Source organism: Melospiza georgiana, chromosome 9 (genome assembly GCF_028018845.1).
Source record: "Melospiza georgiana isolate bMelGeo1 chromosome 9, bMelGeo1.pri, whole genome shotgun sequence".
Classification (NCBI taxonomy): Eukaryota; Metazoa; Chordata; class Aves; order Passeriformes; family Passerellidae; genus Melospiza; species Melospiza georgiana.
In genome coordinates, this window is record NC_080438.1 from 16222776 (window position 1) to 16241134 (window position 18359).

Below are 18359 nucleotides of genomic sequence, written 5' to 3' on the forward strand. Positions count from 1 at the left end.
CTCTTCAAAACCTGCTGAGGAGATTTTGGTCAGATTTTTTTTTAATTTTCTGGCTATGTAAGAAATAAAAGATTACCATTTTTTTAAATAATACAAGTATTGCATTATAGAATTAAGTACATTATATTTTATATCAGTATCACAGTTGCACTTTACTAGCACAGGTTACTGTCAGGCAGAAAGGGATAGGCTGTTCCTGCAGGAGGTGTGTGGATAACACAAAACTACCAGGTATGAAAGGCATAGCTGAGCTTCTACTGTAATATTAGAAAAGGGGCATTGAAATGTCTTTGAAACTAGCCTATGTTGGCAGGAGCTTAGAGTTTTTCTCTAGTGGCAATAAACACTGAAATCAATTGATTTTAAAAACATCTTTGTGTTTTGACCAAAATAACAGCTTGAAAAGCCACAGCACTGCACTTGTCAAGACAGATTCACAAAGGTCTCTAGTTAGTCACTATCTGCAACCCTTCATAAGGAGAGAGAGTAGAAAATAAGCAAACAAAATTTATAGTAATAAACGGGCTTATGGATAGAACTACACTGCTACATTAGTCACAGAAAGTAGAATACGAGCACAAAGAGAAGCGCATAAAGCAGGCAGGTAGCCTGTTTTGCCAAATGAAATTAGCTGCATTACAGAGTGTATTTGATTGTCATGGTAATGATTTGATCAAGACTGTGCTACAGCTGGACTTACAGGAGAGCCCTACACCCAGAAACAGGCACATGGGCTGCATGAGAACACCCACCCTAACAAAACCAGCTTAAAGGTCTGTAAAACCAGAAGTGATAGCAAAGGAAAAGAAGCTTTTCAAATGGAAGCTGTACAGTGGCCAAGGGCTCGCCAGAAGGCATTGCTGGAAACCTCTGAATACAGTATTTTCTGACAATACCTAGTAACTGTAACTGAACGTGAAAAGACAGCAACATCCGAGAATTTCTCATCTGGTGAAAACTCTCAAGAGTTCTAGTGACACTAGCTGGGGCAGAGGTAGTTTTCATATTCTTAGAAGATATGCCTAGCAGTTTGTAGTACCTTACAAGTACTTAGTTACATTAGTGTTACCTATAGAGAAATGTTGTCTTGTAATCTATTCACCACAGGCAAGAGGGGTTTTCTTATTCCCCTTTTCCACACAAACTGAAGTTATTGCTCAGAGACTGAAGTGGCCTCTCTCTAACACATTATGGTCCCCTTCCCTGAACTATCAGATTTATAGTTGATTAAGGAAAAATAAACACAAAATATAGCACAGTATCAAACTTGTAACCATCTATCCTGCCATATAAATACCTAAATAATTTTTTACAGAAATTCAAAAGCCAGCTGCTAATCTATCTCTAAAAAAAAGAAGGCTCCCTTTATTTCTGAAGGAAAAGGAAACACTACTGAGGCAGACTGACAGCCCCAAATCTCAACTATTGCCACAAAAATACTCAGGACATGATTAATCAAACAAGATTATTTCCTCAACAGAACTAGAAGGAACTATTTTTGACAGACAAATTATTTCAGATAAGTTTTCTCCAACCTCTGGAAAAAAAACAGATGGAAAATTCCTAGAACCTTGTCTTGTCTGCATCAATGTGTGGCAGCACAGACCAAGGAAAGCAGCACACTGAGGAACTGGCTGGTTTTGCTGGAACAATGCCCACCACACAACAGCACACCGCTCCAGTCTTTGCCTGCAAAGTCCCACAGCCACCCATTCAAGTTTCTGCTCCCTCTCACAGAAATAGCAGATACCACCAAAGATACAATTCCACCATTCAAAGCCATGATAGCATCCACTTTTCTGGTATCAGAGAAAATGTGCTCATTTTCTCCATATTGAGAGATTTTCACACAAGTTAGGACAAGCTGAGATTCTCTGTCCTCTTCAATACCACTGCTATTTCATCCCCTCACAAGGGAGACTGTCCTCAAGCTCACTGTATCAAATGATACTTTATAGATATAAAAGCAGTGGTCAGGTGGTAACCTTGAACCAAAAGTCTTCCTTCAGACTGTTATGTTTGAGTCCTGTAGTGTAATTCTGCAAATGGAAGCCAGGAAGGCTCTGAAAACCTTTTTCCATCATGCTCTTCCTAGATATGCAATAAAAACTTCTTATAAACATTTTAATGACACGTTCCTATGGCATTAATAGTATCTTATTAAATTATACAAAAATGACAGGGTTTATGTTTTCCCAAAACACTCTTCTTTCTTTGGGTGAAAGACCATCACTCATTCAAAAGGCAGCTACATTTTATTGAGGGGTAATACAAAATACAGTAATTTTTTTTAAGCAATGGGTATCCTTTAGTAAGTAAGTAAGTAAGATACTATTTGATAAGTTCACCATCATCTACCCTTGTTTTGTCACTACCAGATCTGCCAAATTATATGTTGCAAGAACAAAAGGAGCAAACTTATAGTACCTTCCCACCTATTCAGTATACTCAGTGGATAATGGGAAGCTCTTACAACCTCAGGAGTGCTCACCTGAATAGATGGCAGAGAAAAAGCAGCCCAGGTTAGGAGTTCTGCTCTCCTCCACCTGCGGCAGGGAGCTCTAGCAGATTTCACATCTAATTGTGAAGTTTCTTGATCTGCTCAAAAATGTTCCTAAACTACAGAGTACCTTTGAATTTTCATTGTTGGCTGAATATGACAAAACTCTTGGTATCATATCTTACTCTCACTCATCTTGAGCAGATCTTGTTAGTGCAGATTAGATCTTGTTAAAGATTAATTCTTAAAGCATCCTCAAGCTTTCTTTTCCAACAAAGGAAACATCAATTATAGGCTCACACATAAACTTTGCCCCTATCTTGAATACTTGCTGCCCTTTATAAATCTTAGATTTCTTCCCCTTGTGTGTGTTCAAAGGAGAGATTTTATTGCCTCCAGGGGTTGTTAAACTGATTGCAATACCACGTATTTAGAGCAGTTCAGTGGGAATTAAGCTGGTTCAATGCTGTCAGACCTAGAATATAGCTGTCAAATAGCATTACAAGTAAAACACCCTTGATAAGAAATAATGACCAAATGTCAATCTGTTTTTTACCAGCAGCGCTACAGACGTAGCCTTGCCAATGAAAAATGCAATATTTTGCACATTATAGTAGCTGTGCTTTTGTGATGTTACATAGTAAAGGGTGTTTCAGTCTTTCAATGCAGCTTATTTTTAGATGATAGGATTTGATCGCAAAAATGTGTGTCTTGGACCCACCTCGGATTCACACTAGCAATGCCTTAAGTGTGGCTTTACCCTCCTTGCAATTTTCTGCTATAAAAAACCCACAAAACAAAACAACTAAAAAAAAAAAATCACAAAACCAACACATGCATTAAAAATTCATTAATCATACTTCCTAAACATTAACCATGCAGAAATTAAAACAGCCAATTTGCTTAGAGCTGCTTTATGCTCTTACAGCATAAAGGTTCATGTAACTTCAGACTGCAATGCAATACATTAGCTAATGTTATTTTTCTGATTTATGGATTGTTGTTTTTTAATAAGTATTGTGTAGAAAATTAATACATTTCTTACAATTTCTTTGGCAGATACAAATATTTGTCACCTATATGAAGAATTAATATGCAATAAATGTTTTAATACTTAAATATACACTATTCCTAATCCAATACTTAAATAGTTCTTACTTCAATACAGTATTTACAAGTGTGTATTCATTTTTGATAATACATTTTTGATGTATATGAAATTGTTACCATAAATAAATAACAAGACTTTAAAATAAAACCATTGCCAAAACACAACTTAAGATTTATTTATCTAGATGTGATGTGGTTCAAAGCAATATGCCTGAAAATTTGGTTTAGATAAAGCAGGAAGTATTTAAAAATATCTGCAATAATTTGGGGTGACAATTTCAGCCAGAATAAGCATTGCAAGAGTGTTTTTTTTCATCTGGGAGAGATTCAAGAGGAATCATATCCAAAGGAAGGGCAAGGAAAATCTAATACAATGTCTTTCAAAAAGACATTTTAGAACTAAGAGCAGTACTAGTTCCCCAGGAACTGATGAATGATCAGAGAGGGAAAACAAAACATGATGCAAACTTTCAAGCACAGTAAGGCTGAGACACTGAATGTCAAATTGTGCTCTCCACAGCATTCAGAGGGCACCTGTTGACAGCAGTGAAAGTCCAAGCACGTGAGATAAAATTAATGCAATATGTTTAAAACAATTAAACCACTTTGACAGAAACCTCCCAAAAATAATTAAAAATATTTGAGTGGCATTAACATTGTCTCACAATTTCAATCTGCAAAATATTTCCACCTCTGAAATATGCAATTAAAGTACAAACAGCATCTTTGTGTTTACACCTTTCAAACTCAGACTTAATTTTTCCATTTTGCAAACTTCTTCCCTACATTCATTAATCCACTATGCACAAAGTCACATTAATTGCTAACATGCACATGGCTGAAAGTACAGGTTTCAAGTACACATAACCTGGCAGTTTCAATCAGACTGCAGAAAAGCTGAACACTTCATACCTGGTGAGCCACTCAAAGTCCTTACACAGCTGTGCAACTCCCTGTCTTCAGAGAAGCTACATGACATGGAAGTTAACTCTGAAAATGAGCCACAACATTTGAATAGAGGTTTGGGGTTTTGTTTGGTTGGGTTTTTTTTCACAGATGTATTTCAGACAGTAAAGCATGTTGCCAGCTTCTGACCCTGATCTTCCTCACCAATCCAGGGCTTTGAGCTCAAACTCGGGGCACACTCATGGTATGTAACAGGCAGGAACTACTACCAGGCAGCAGTACTAGATAAACAGTACAACATCATAACCACTCTGAAAGATAATATCTATGTTCCAATGCATTTAACAAGTAAATTCTACTTTCTGCATTAATGATCAGCACTCATTATTAATGGCAGAAGTAATGCACAGGGTAGTCTCTTTTGGGTGAATTCATGAGAATTAAATTCCACTTGCAGTTTTATTTTAATGGTTTTTCTGTTCCTCTTGTGAAATGTTTACAGCTCACACACTGATGCTGGAGGAGTAGCTGATTTCAAACTCAATGCCATCGTTTCATAACTACACTTAAGGACTCACAGGGGAATTGAGTGTCACCACTGAGTAATAATGAATAATTTCACATTGTGAGATAAATGAGGCAAAGATAGGGCATTTATCCAAAAATCAATCCAGAGCTGCATGCAAGATTCCCTTTCATTTTTTCTTTCTTTAGTGAAGTGGAAATATCTGTGGGTGATGTCATTTGGCTTCCAGTTAAAAAATTCAGCATGCAGTCTCTAATTATAGATTTCGGCACAAACCAGCACAAGTTTCTCACTATGATGTCAAAAAGCTAGCCCTTAATTGGTCTTGCAAATGATTTTCTTTTCCTTTATTGTAGCTATTTCACAACCAGTTAAGACATACTGCAGCAAGGCTCTTTTATATTTATTTGTATTTTAGCAAATATTTTCAAATGCAATTTTTGTACTAATTTTGAATCAGAAGAGTTCTAACCAATGCATCAAACTGACATAATCATCATTTATCTTTTAAAAAAAACGGTTTGAACTTCACTTAAAAAAATAGAACTTTGCTGCCCTCTACCTGTCAACTCCCAGATTGTGAAACAAGACAGAAAAATCAAAAGTGGGTCCGAAGTCCCAGACACCACAGAATTCTAAAGAGAGGATCAGAATTCAGCTACATTTACACAACCTGTCTTGACCAAGCAGAAAACCAAAGTCTAAATTCTTGTCCCCAGTGATTGAATTTAAATGAGGAAATAGAACCATAGCATGCTTGGTGTTGGAAAGGACCTTGAAGATGACAGAATCACAATCACCAAGTGGGAAAGGTTGGAAGGAACAATGGCATCATCTGGTCCAACCTCCCTGCCCAAACAGCCTCTCCCAAGAGCACACTACACAGGACTGCATCCAGATGGTTCTTCAGTATCTCCAGTGAGGCAGACTAAGATCATACAGTTCCAACACCCCCTGCCATGGGCAGGGACACCTTCAATGGAATGGGTTTCTCAAAGACCTATCAAGGATTCCCTGGACAACCTGTTCCAGAGCCTTATCATCCAACACAGTAAAGAATTTATTTTTAATACAATCTAGACTTACCCTTTTTCAGTTTAAAGCCATACCCCCTTGTTCTATCATTACTAGTCCTTGTGAAAAGTCCCTCTCCAGCTCTCTTGCAGACCCTTCATGTACTAGAAGGGGCTCTAAGCTCTCCCCAAAGCCTTCCCTTCTCCAGGCTGAACAACTCCAATTCTCTCAGCTTGTTTTCACAGGAGAGGTGCTCCAGCCCCCTGATTTCTTTGTTGTCCTCAACTGGACTCATTCCAACAGGTCCAGGTCTTTCTGATGTTGGGGCCCCACAGCTCTCTCTGTATTGTCTGATGAGAGCAGAGGGGAGAATCACCTCCATGGCCCTGCTGGCCACACTGCTCCAGCTGCAGCCCAGGGCAGGGCTGGTTTCTGGGCTGTGAGTGCACATTGCTGGCTCATGCAGAGCCAAACCCCCAATCCTCCCCAGGGCTGCTCTCAATCCATTCTCTGCCCAGCCCTGTCAGTGCTTGGCATTGCCCTGAGCCAGGAGCAGGACCTTACTCTTGGCCTTGTTGAACTCCACGAGGTTCACAGGGCCCACCTCTCCAGCCTGCCAGTGTCCCTCTGGGTGGCATCCCTGCCCTCCAGCGTGCCAGCCACACCACACAGCTCGGTGTCATTGTCACCAGTGAGGGTGCTCTTGATCCCACTGTCCGTGTCACTGGCAAAGTTGTGAAACAGAGCCAGTTCCAATACTGACCCCTGAAGATCACCACCAGTTACTACCCACTGGATTCCACTTGGGCATTGACATGTTGACCACAACTCTCTGAATGTGGCCACTCAGCCAATTCCCTATCCACCAGGTAGTCCATCCATCAAATCCATGCCTGCCCAGTTTAGAGACAAGGATCTCATGTTAGGGTAGAGTCAAATGCTTTGCACAAGTCCAGGTAGATGACATCAATTGTACTTCCTTCATCCACTAGCACCAACTCTGTATGTAGAAGGCTCAAAATTTGTCAGGTATCATTTTCCCTTAGCAGAGCCATGTGGGCTGTTACCAATCACCTAATTTTCCATGTCTTTGCACAAGTTTTAGGAGGATGTGGTACATGATCGTGCCAGGCATTGAGATGAGACTGACTAGCCTGTCATGCTGTAAATGCTTTATGAATTGTCTAAAACTATTTGGAAAACATAATAAAAGCTGACCAACAAACCAGTTTGTGATTAAACATGAGACGTCCCATTGGAGGAATGATTGCTAAATGCTTTTAATCATATTCAGCTGAAAGATACTATCCCAAAATTACTCATTCAGTCCTCCCTTACCAAAGCTACCAGCGTGGTTTCCCACAGGCCAAAGACACTCCATGTCAGTGCATGAAGGACAACATCAATGTTTCTACCTCTGCTTTCTCTCACAGTCTTTTTCTTTTTACAAAAATTCTGAGTTTGTTTTGCTGTTACATAAGGCAAGACCTGGACAAGAAAGCAGGAATCAGTCTGCTCTGATTTTCTTTCTGTTGCACAAAAGTGCTGGAACATCTATGACTGAAATCACTGAAACAGAAGAAAACCTCTCTTCATTACTCTCCTTTTTCCATGAGAAATTTAAGTTTCATTTGTGCTAAATACTTGTGATCACAGAATCAATACAATGATTACTACATTCAGACACTGTTAATTTAGATGTCAACAGTTTTACCCCTTCTTTTTAAACCTGCAGTTTGTTCACTGCTTTCTCCTAATACTCCCTTAATTAAAACATCAAAAGGAAAAACCTCCTCTTTGAATGCCATTTTCTGTCCATCCTCTTCTCTTACTGAAGAGTAAGAAGAGCTTCCAGTGAATATTTCCAATATCCCCAGTCAGTTCTATGAAATCAAGAGACAGACAACATCCTTAGTATCATGATGGCTAAAACCAAATAGCAATTACCCAGCTGTTGCTGATATGAAATTAAAAGCTAAGGAGACACCCTCCACCCCGTCAGCTCAGCTTTTGTTACTGAAGCCATCAGCCAAAAGTAGGTGTACATGGAATATAATGAACACCCACTGTATTTTAATGAAGTCCTAAGCTAAGACAGATGACTCATGCTACTTGTATTACACACTGCAGCACATCAGGTCAAACATCCAGAGCAAGTCATTAACCTTAAAATGTAAAGAAGCATTTGCATCTACTGAGTGTAAAAACAGAGGCTACGTCCTCTTTGTTAATTGAGTGCAACTTTTTTAGACATGGTCTTGATTTGCTCCAGAGAAAAGCCCTTCTTCACAGTCAGACCCCACTAATGGTTGTCTCAACATGTTTTATTCCAGTCATATAAGCAGCCATTCAGACCTGCTTCTTACTAAACTCCAAAAATCAGGATGGTGAGCAAAAGTTACTTTTTGTTAGGGTTAATGGCAAAACTTGTGAGACAGCTCCTGTTCTGTAAAGCTTGTAAAGATGTAAGAAGAGCATACACTATCCAGTGAGTGAGAAGGGGCAAAAAGGCCTTTTCTCAGTCATGGTCTGGGTTCCATTCCCTGACAAAGCTAACAAATCAACACTGATCATCTCAGGATTACACCAGGCTCTGCTGTCTACCACCACAGAGGATAAAAAGCCTCCAAGTTCACTTGGGATCTCATTTTATTAACCACACAGCTGCACAGAAACTACACCAGTGGGCTCCATTATAAAGTCTAAAGACAGATAGCCAGACAGACTCAGCAATTCAGACTTTGTTGGGGTTTCTTTTTAATCCTGAGCTTGTTTTAAAGAACAACTCCTTTTTTTGTGAACTTCCCAGAAAAGAAAAAAAAAACAAAAACAAACAAACCCAAAGTCTTTCAAGAGGACCTGAAAACCTGATGAGCTTCAAATACAAGAAATAACAAGCTTTTGAATGGAAACCATGGAGAGCCACTTTGGAAATTCAAGGACTGAAACACTGAGCCAGCACATGGAAAAGGAGTTAAATTTTGCTCATGAAAAAGGAATTAAATGAAAGCATTTTCTTCAAGAAAGAACACAGAAGTCTTGGGGTTATTAAATCATGGTAGCAACAAAATATGTGATTCTGTGGTAGACACTTTCACTTGGAATCTCAAAACATTTTCAGCTGCTTTATTAACTTTTATAATTTCCTTATCCAAATGAGAAGATTAATCATGATTAAACGAATTCCCACAAAACATCAGAAGTGCTTGGAAGAGGAAGAATCCTTGCTTGACTCCTATTCAGTTATTCCTAAAGCAATGCTTCACTGTGATACTACCACTCATTCAAGAACACTTTGGTGTTTTGTTTGGGGCTTTTTGTTTGGTCTTATTTTGTTAATTACCAGTGCTCCCAAATAGCAGGCAAGCAAATAAGAAACTAGAAGGGGCACAACAAAACTTCTTCAAAGCAATCCTTTCCTAACCCATAGCAGCTCTTCAAATGAGGTCAATGTAAAGGACCATACAACTTTAAGAAGGCAGTTTACCTCCACTGACAGAAGTGCAGCAACCTGAAGCCTGCTCTCCTGTGAAGGTGATGTTTTCTGACCCCCTCAGAGGAAAGGAGAAAATACAAGAAGTTTTGTGAGGACAGTTAAGGATTTTAAAGTAGTATCATCACAACTGCACTCCGTCATGCAAATGCAACAAAACTAGGAGTGGAAATGTACTATTGCTAGGGAATATCACTAGCAAAATATAAATATTCTGCATTTGTATACTGTTACTGTAATGCTAAAAAAGGCTAAGGAGCTTGAGTTTATGACAGTCTGCCAAAAAGGTCCAAAAGGATTTTAAAAAATATGAACATTGATTTAAACTTACAAAAAATAAAAATCAAGCCCTTTATAATAGGGATTATTTTTCTTAAGTTAGAAAAAATAATTTCCCAATAACTTGGAGGAGGGGGGAAATTATGGCCAAACTCCATTTGGAAAGAAAATACATTTCTCAGGAGTTAAACAACTAAAAACCTCTTACAGGAAGTGAGTAGGGGTCTGAAATTAAATGAAAGGACTCACGAAACATTGCATTCTTGTTCTGCATTTTGTGTGCCTTATTTTAGTTACTTAAAATCTCAGGCACTTTAGTTTGAAATACAAAAGGTACACTGAAGTTAGATCTATCTGAGCTTATGTGTTCAGTGCTACAATTGCATCTGGATTTAAATATAAATGTATAGTAAATATAAATGTATAGTAAATAAAAATAATGATATAAATGTATAGTAAATAAAAATATTGGAAAGTGGACAACTCCTTTTTTGTGTTCTCTCAAAGATTAATATTTACCTGTCTGTCCATACTTACACTTCCAGCAATATTTATCATTGATTCAGGCTGGCAAAAGTAGTGATAGAACAACTGTGGGAAAAGCAAGAAGAAATGAGTCTGTATAAAATATCCTTACCTCTTTGATGACAAATTAGAGACCATGAGTGGAAAAGGAAATGTGATACAGGCAGAAGGAACCAAGAGAGGCAGAAGAGAAAGTAAGTCAGTCTTGATTTACACCAATGACATCAACCTAAGAAATGAGATTTGACAAAGCTAATATGCAGAAAGAACAATTAGCACAACAGGCTACTCTGGCACATTATGGCAGCCTCCACAGGCCTGAGACATGGAGGGTTCTGAAGGGAGCAAAAGACACTTAGAAGAGAGCAAAAGAGTACATGTAGATTATATTCTCACAAATATGTGGAATTTAGCCACCTCTGATCTTGACATATTCTCTCAGCTTACTTCTGTGGAAATTAAATAAGTATTCATTATTTGGATTAACAGAAGTAAAGTCTACAGCATCTAGAAAAACAGCAGGCAAAATGCACATTCTGAGACCCACAATATCTGTAAGGCAGGAAGTTGGGTGCTTTTTGCTTGAAGTAATGCCTTTTTGTAAGAATAAAATTTTCACTAAAAAGCCCACTGCATTTAAAATGTCCCCTGCTGTTATCTTTCATACCTTAAACGTTCTGAAATACTTTATCGAAAAACAATCATAACGAAAAATGTTTCAAACACTGTTGAAGAAGTTTGACAAGTTTGTGAGCATTTTTTATAAGAAACAAAATGATAACGTGATTGTTTGAAAACTCTGTGAAATGAAAGCAAGCTAGTTCTCTTCAATGAAGGCCCTTCCTTGTTTTGGCCATACTTAATGTCCAAAAAACCGTATTGTCATGAATCTCCAGATAAAACAAACCTCCTGAAAGCAGCAAGGATAAAAGAAATACTAATTAATGCTGATGTGATGTTCATTTTAGCTAACCAAGACTATGTTAATTACATCATACATTACACAAATACTGTAACCATAACGTCCATCTCCACAACAAGCACAGTGCTCAGCTCTTATGAAAAAGAAATTAGGAAACCACAGTGCTCTGGCATGGAACTTTGAGTGCTCTCAACAGTGCTTTATGTAAATGTTCTTACATTCACAAGGACTTTGTCCCAGCTAAATTTTGCTGCAATTAACTAAGACTAAAGATACTGATTACTTCACATTTACTTTCAGAGCTTGAGATATCCTTTGTTTAGATCATCTGAAAACAAACACCACCCTCATTCAAAAAGGCTACTGTAGTTTAATAATCTTTAACTCAGTCCAAATCCAAGTTTATAAGGGATGAATTCATACAGTTTGATATTTAACTTGGGAAACTGAATCCTTTGTTTGAAATTTTTTTCTCAGCCTTCGTGAATTCCCACCTGACAAAGGACAGGTTAAAGACCATAAATGTAGAGCTATCTTTACAAAAGGGACTGAAACACAAGTCAGATAGACTTGCATGGTTTGTCCTCTGTAAGTAAGCTATTCTTACACCTTCTAGCTGGCCAGTCATGCATTACCTTTCAGAGAAGACTACCAGTTCTTAAGAAACTAATGCGAAATTACAGATGAAAACAATAAAAGATTCCATATTTTCTTTAGAGATTAGCTTTCACAGAACATGTATGGAATTGTACTTCTGTAGCGTCAGCAGAACCATCAGTTTTGCAAGATTCGTGCTGATGAGCACTCAGCCTTACTAAAGCAGGCTGGGAGCTGCCCTGCCTGTGCTGCTGCCTTTGGCCTCAGTGCAGGGGGGGCCTTGGCACAGAGCACACTACTTCTGTCAAAATGTGACTGCTTTCCATATGCTGAATATATTTTTCTGGCAAATAGGAAATCACCAAACTGAAGCAGTTTCCTGCCCTTTAAAGATGTTGCAGAAAATAAAAATAGTATGACAATTTTGTCAGCATTAAAGATGCTTGGATAAACCAAGAGCAATCAAAGACTGATAGCATGTACATAACTCCTCACACTTAAAAATAGCCTTTTACACTTCATTAATCTCAATCTTTAAGCAGATGATGGAGGTTTAGGAGTAAACGAGTGCTAGCTTTCAAGTAGATATGTTCTAAATAATTTATAGTTAAAATACATGTCAATGCTGCTACACAGACATGAAAGTTGCAAAAATCATACAGCCGAAGTGAATATAGCTAGAGATTACAAGGAGATAGCAACAGCTATAGGGCAGGGATCATCTTCTGTCTGTACTCTGAAATGCCTGCCAGGCTTTTAGGTGGTGTGAAAACAGAGTATAAAGTAACATTTTCATGAGGCGTGTGCAGCATAAAGGTCAATCAATCACATTTTTCAAACTATGTCTCTTTGTTACAACATAAATGTTGCTATTTCACAAGAGTATTTAAAAACAGATGTTATTTTAAAAGGCCAGTGTTGTATTCTCATTAAATCAATAAAAAGCCAGGAAATCCCTGGAATTAGAAAACCTATACAGCTGTCCTTCTTACCTCTTATCCGTGTGACATAGAAATGCAGATTGTGACTGCATTGTGCAGATCTTAGCAGTGAATGCAGCTTTACAAGGTGCTTAGATTGAGTCTATTTCTTCTCACTTAAAGTTACATTATGCTAGACTTAAGGCATGCTTTATTTACATGCATTCAATCTCTAGTGGGAGTTTATATACTGTGCACTGGATAATTCTCTAAGTGAACAACAGTCCAGCATCAAGAAGAGTTTCACGCAGAATACAAATAGAAAGCATTAGACAACTACCTCCCAGGGACAGTGAGTTCCCTGGGCTTACGTTGGGGATGAGGATTGGTCGATCTGTTCACCCTCCGGGGCTGTCTGGAATTATAGATCAGGGACCTTATTGTCATACCCCAGCTGCTGCACAAAGCCACTAGAAGAAAGGAGATTTACGAGTATTTCAGCAGCACTGAACAAGGGATACAGCAGCTATACAACTGGGAGTACAGTGGCTCTAAATCTGTAGGCATTATGCAAAAAGAAAATGCAGAGTTCGGCATCAAGGGAGCTCTCCCAGAGCAATAGGACATCTTTGTAAATTCTCTAAAGAATAAATTTAACAGTTATTAAAGAACAACACCCTGTTATTGCAGTTACTGAACTTTACAACACAAGGAAAGATGCAAGGGATTTTCAGAAAGACATCTGTCATTTAACAGTGACAGTGACCTCAGCACAGACAAGGAATTCAAATCCCCAGTGATGGAAACAAATTAACCCCTTGGTACACAGTGGGTTGAGAACTCCAGCATTAAGACTGCTGTGCACTCTAACAGTAGAAACAGTTTTACCACCAAGTTTTACCTTCAGCCAAGCAATAGATGGAATGAGGGATATTCTTTAAATTATAATTGCTGTACACAAAATGTTATGACATTATTTAACATATGCTACTGACAGTCAAAGAAACATAAAATTGTTTAGTTTGGCAAAGGCCTTTCAGTGTTCAACCACTAGCCTAACACTGCCAAGTGCACCATTAAACCATGACCCTAAGTGCCACGTCTACATGTCTTTTAAATAGCTCCAGGGATGGTGACACGGCCATCTCCCTGGGCAGCCTGTTCCAAAGGTTGATAAACCCCTCAGTGACAAAATTTTCCCTAATATCCAATCTAAACTTTCCCTGATGCAATTTGAGGCCCTCTCCTCTTGCTTGTCCTACTGCCTGTGACCTGGGAGAAGAGACTGGCCCCTGCCTCACTACCCCCCCTTCAGGAAGTTTTTGATAGCGACACAGTTCCCCAGACATCCCCAGTTCCCTCTGCAGCTCGTAGGACTTGTGCTCCAGATGCTTCCCCAGCTCTGTTGCCCTTCTCTGGACATGCTGCAGCACCTCAATGTCCTTTTTATAGTGAGGGGCCCAGAACTGGTCACAGTATTCAAGGTGCAACTTCACCAATGCTAAGTACAGGGAGACAACAACCGCCCTTCTCCTGCTGGCCACAACATTGCTGATGCAGGCCAGGGTGCCACTGGTGCCACTGACCTTCTTGGGCACCTGGGCACTGCTGGCTCGTGTTCAGCCACTGTCAACCAGCACCCCCAGCTCCTTTTCCTTTTCTTCCACCCACCTTCCTCAAATCTATGGTAGGGCGTGAGGTCATTGTGACCTGAGGGCAGGATCTGGGACTTTGTGTTGTTGAACCTCATACCACTGGCCTCAGCACACCAGCCTGCTGAGATTCCTCTGCAGAGCCTTCCTACCCTCCAGGAGAAAGACCCCTGCTGAATTTGGGCAGAAAGCCTGCAAAATGAGGGTATACTCAATCCCCCCATCCAGATCATTGAAAATGATATTAAACAGAACTGGTCCCAGTACACCCTGGCCTCCAATACTGGGGAAAACCACTTGTAACCAGATACCAACTGGATTTAACTCCATTCACCACCACTTTCTCAAGGAAAATGTTGTGGGAGACAGCATCAAAGGCCTTACTGAAGTTTAGACAGGTAACATCCAGTCTTTCCCCCATTCATTAAGCAGGTCACTGTGTTATAAGACACCAGGTTGGTCAAGTAGGACCTGCATTTCCTAAACCCCTGCTGGCTGGTGCAGATCCCCTGTGTGATTGCACTCAAGATCTGCCCCATGACCTTCCCCAGCACTGAGGTCATTCTGTCACACCTGTAGGTCCTCAGATCCTCCCTTCACCTGTTCTTGTAGATGGCAAACGCAACACCAAAATTCCAACAATCTAGGCCTCCCTGCCAGCCAGGGCTGCTGGTCAGCAATGGAAAGTAGGGATGAGCATTTCTGCCACATCCCTCAGTAGCCTTTGGTAGCTCTTGCTGATCCTTTACTCACCATTTACCTTTGGATTATGGGGGCTTCTTCCTGCTGGCTGTCCCTGCCTTCCAGCTCAGGAGGCTGGCTATCCAGACAAGAACTGCTTTTACTATTAGACTGAGGTGAAGAAGGCATTAAGTACCTCAGCCTTTTCCCCATCACTTGTCATTATTTCCTCCTACATTCAATAGAAGATGGAGAGCCTCCTTATCCTTCCTTTTGTTGCTAAATGTATTGATAGAAGCATTTATACAGAAATATATAGAAATCTTCATACTTCAAAAGGTGCAAAATTCAATTGCAGAAATAAACCCTTCACTGGAAGACATTTATAATACAGTGTTCAGGGACTGGACACAAAAGTAGGAAGCCATCATCCTTTGAATACACCCATTTCTGACAGCACTTATGTTTTACCAAGAGGGTGTTCAGTCAGTCAGATTCAGAACTGGAATACCAGAGAGATCCTGCATATTGTGTCTTAGGAAACACTACAACACTGGCCTGCAACCTGGCCTGACTCCAAATGCTACACACAGTTTGTTATAAAGTCAGGGAGAAATACAAATTGTGACCAGAAATAAAAAACCCAGACACACAGATGCCTGTAGGGCAAGAAGAGGGACAGGCCACAGACATCCCTCCATCCCAATGACTCTAGTGTGCCATGATACATATGGAGAGCAGGCCCAGATAAGAAGCTCTAAGGAGCAGGACATCCAGCACTGCTTGACCCCAACTCCCATGGTAAGGCAACTGTTAACTGTCTCCTCCCACATGTGCAGCAGCTAATTAGCTTAGCTGTGTTCTAAGACATTCAAACAGGCTCCAAAGTGTTTCAGTGTGAAAAAAAGATTGATTTACAGGTAGATTTGGAGGAACTTTAACAACTGATGGTTAATGATGAAGCAGCCTTACTGACAACAAAAGAAAACAAAAGGATATGGACATTCATGTTATTAGCTGGTGATGAAGGACATCTTTCTTATCACCTATCTGAAGTGAGAAGATTGAAAAGGATTATACCATAAAAGGTGTTCTTTTTTAAATGGGCCATGTTAACACTTGTGGCCCTTCTCCCAAGCCCACACAGCTGTTCTGCTCTTCAAAATCTTTGACAAATATTCAGTTATTACACAACAGTAGGTTATGCTTATTCACAGTACATGCATTGCTCCTGCCACCATGTTACCCATCCTTAGCTTTTTTGATGACCCACAAAAACTCTCAATATTGCTGACTTACCTTCACAGCTTTGGGTACATAAAGAACTCTACAAACACAGCAACAGTTTGGAACACATGTCCTAGAGTCCACAAGGAAGATGTCCAGGGTAGACAGGAATGAAGATCGTAAGTCTTCATAAAAAGAACAGGCATGTTTGTTGCAAATACCCAAATGTTTCGTTTCACCTGCAGGGGACCAGAAAGGCAAGCAGGTTACTTATTCCTTGTTCTCCTGTAAACTTGGTAATCCTCAAATCATGGGGGAAAAAAAAAACACCACCACAAAAACCCCTCAATCACACTTCTGCATACAGAAAGGACTTTATTTTAAATCAGAATCAGAGTATAGTAAGGGGTTGTGGGGTCTTAAGAAGTCTTCTCTTTTGTTTTTGTCTCAGCAGATTCTGATGCTCAAATTTACCCTCTGGATATTTACTCCTTTCCCTGTTGGCATCAGCTTTGAAGTAACAAAGAATGGGATGAGGAAAGCTTAGATTTGCAGAGTAAGATCAGAAGCTCTTTTGTATTAGATGTTGGACTTCAGTTTATACACCTTTTTATTTATACCGAAAGGCTTATTATTCATCAGCTAACTTTACTTTAAACCAGACAAATCTGTTTGAATTGAGATGCAGGACTTGACTTGAAAGAGAAGTACACTATTGTAAGCCTAAAAACATGACACAGTTTTAGAAATTAACTTTTAAGAAATTAAACAGATGCTATATTACTCATTTTTACATTTAGGTCAGAACAGACTTCACTGCTAAATTCAATGTAACATGCTAATCCTCTCACATCATTTGAGGGACTTCACTGCAGGCTTTTGACTCAAGAGGATGTGGGATTTAGCAAGGGTAGGAGAGATCCAACTCCCTGCTTGCTAGGGGCATTCCTTACAATAAAGTTTCTCCCTACAAACTTATATCTGAGTGGGTGAGGATTTCAGTTAGTAGGATAACCAACTGAAGAAAAGCTCTGGATCCTCTATTCTAGGGCTACTTCAAAAGAGCAGAAGACATTCATGGACACAGGTGGGAATTTAGTATTTACAGACGAGGAGAAGGCAGAAGTGTTCAATGCCTATTTTACCTCGGTTTTTAAAGAGAAGTTGACTTGCCCTCAAGACTCCCGTCCGTCTGGACTGGTAGATGGTTTTAGGGAACAGAATGGTCCCCACATTATCCAAGAAGAGGCGGTTATAGAACTATTGAAATGCTTGAACATTCACAAATCTATGGGACCAGACGGGATCCACCCCAGGGTGATGAGAGAGCTGGCAAATGAGATTGCAAAGCCACTCTCTATCATTTACCAACAGTCATGGATTACTGGTGAGGTTCCGGATGACTGGAAGCTGGCCAATGTGATACCCATTCACAAAAAGGGCGCAAAGGATGATCCTGGCAATTATAGACCAGTCAGTCTAACATCTATACCTGGCAAAATAATGGAACAGTTCATATTATGTGCCATCATGCAAAATTTGCAGGATGGCCAGGGTATCAGACCCAGCCAGCACGGATTTAGGAGGGGTAGATCATGTCTAACTAACCTGATCACTTTTTATGACCAGGTAACCCGGCTAGTGGATGCAGGGAAGGCTGTAGATGTTGTTTTTCTGGATTTCAGCAAGGCCTTCGACACTGTATCCCATAGCATACTCCTACACAAGCTAGCTGGCCGTGGTCTGGATAGGAATACCCTTTGCTGGGTTCAGAACTGGCTGGATGGCCGGGCCCAGAGAGTGCTGGTGAATGGTGTCACATCTAGCTGGCGACCAGTCACCAGTGGTGTCCCTCAGGGGTCTGTGTTGGGACCAGCTTTGTTCAATATTTTTATTGACGATATGGATGAGGGCTTAGAGTCTTTTATTAGTAGTTTCGCTGATGATACCAAATTGGGAATGAGTGTAGATCAACTAGAGGGGTGCAGGGTTCTTCAGAGAGACTTG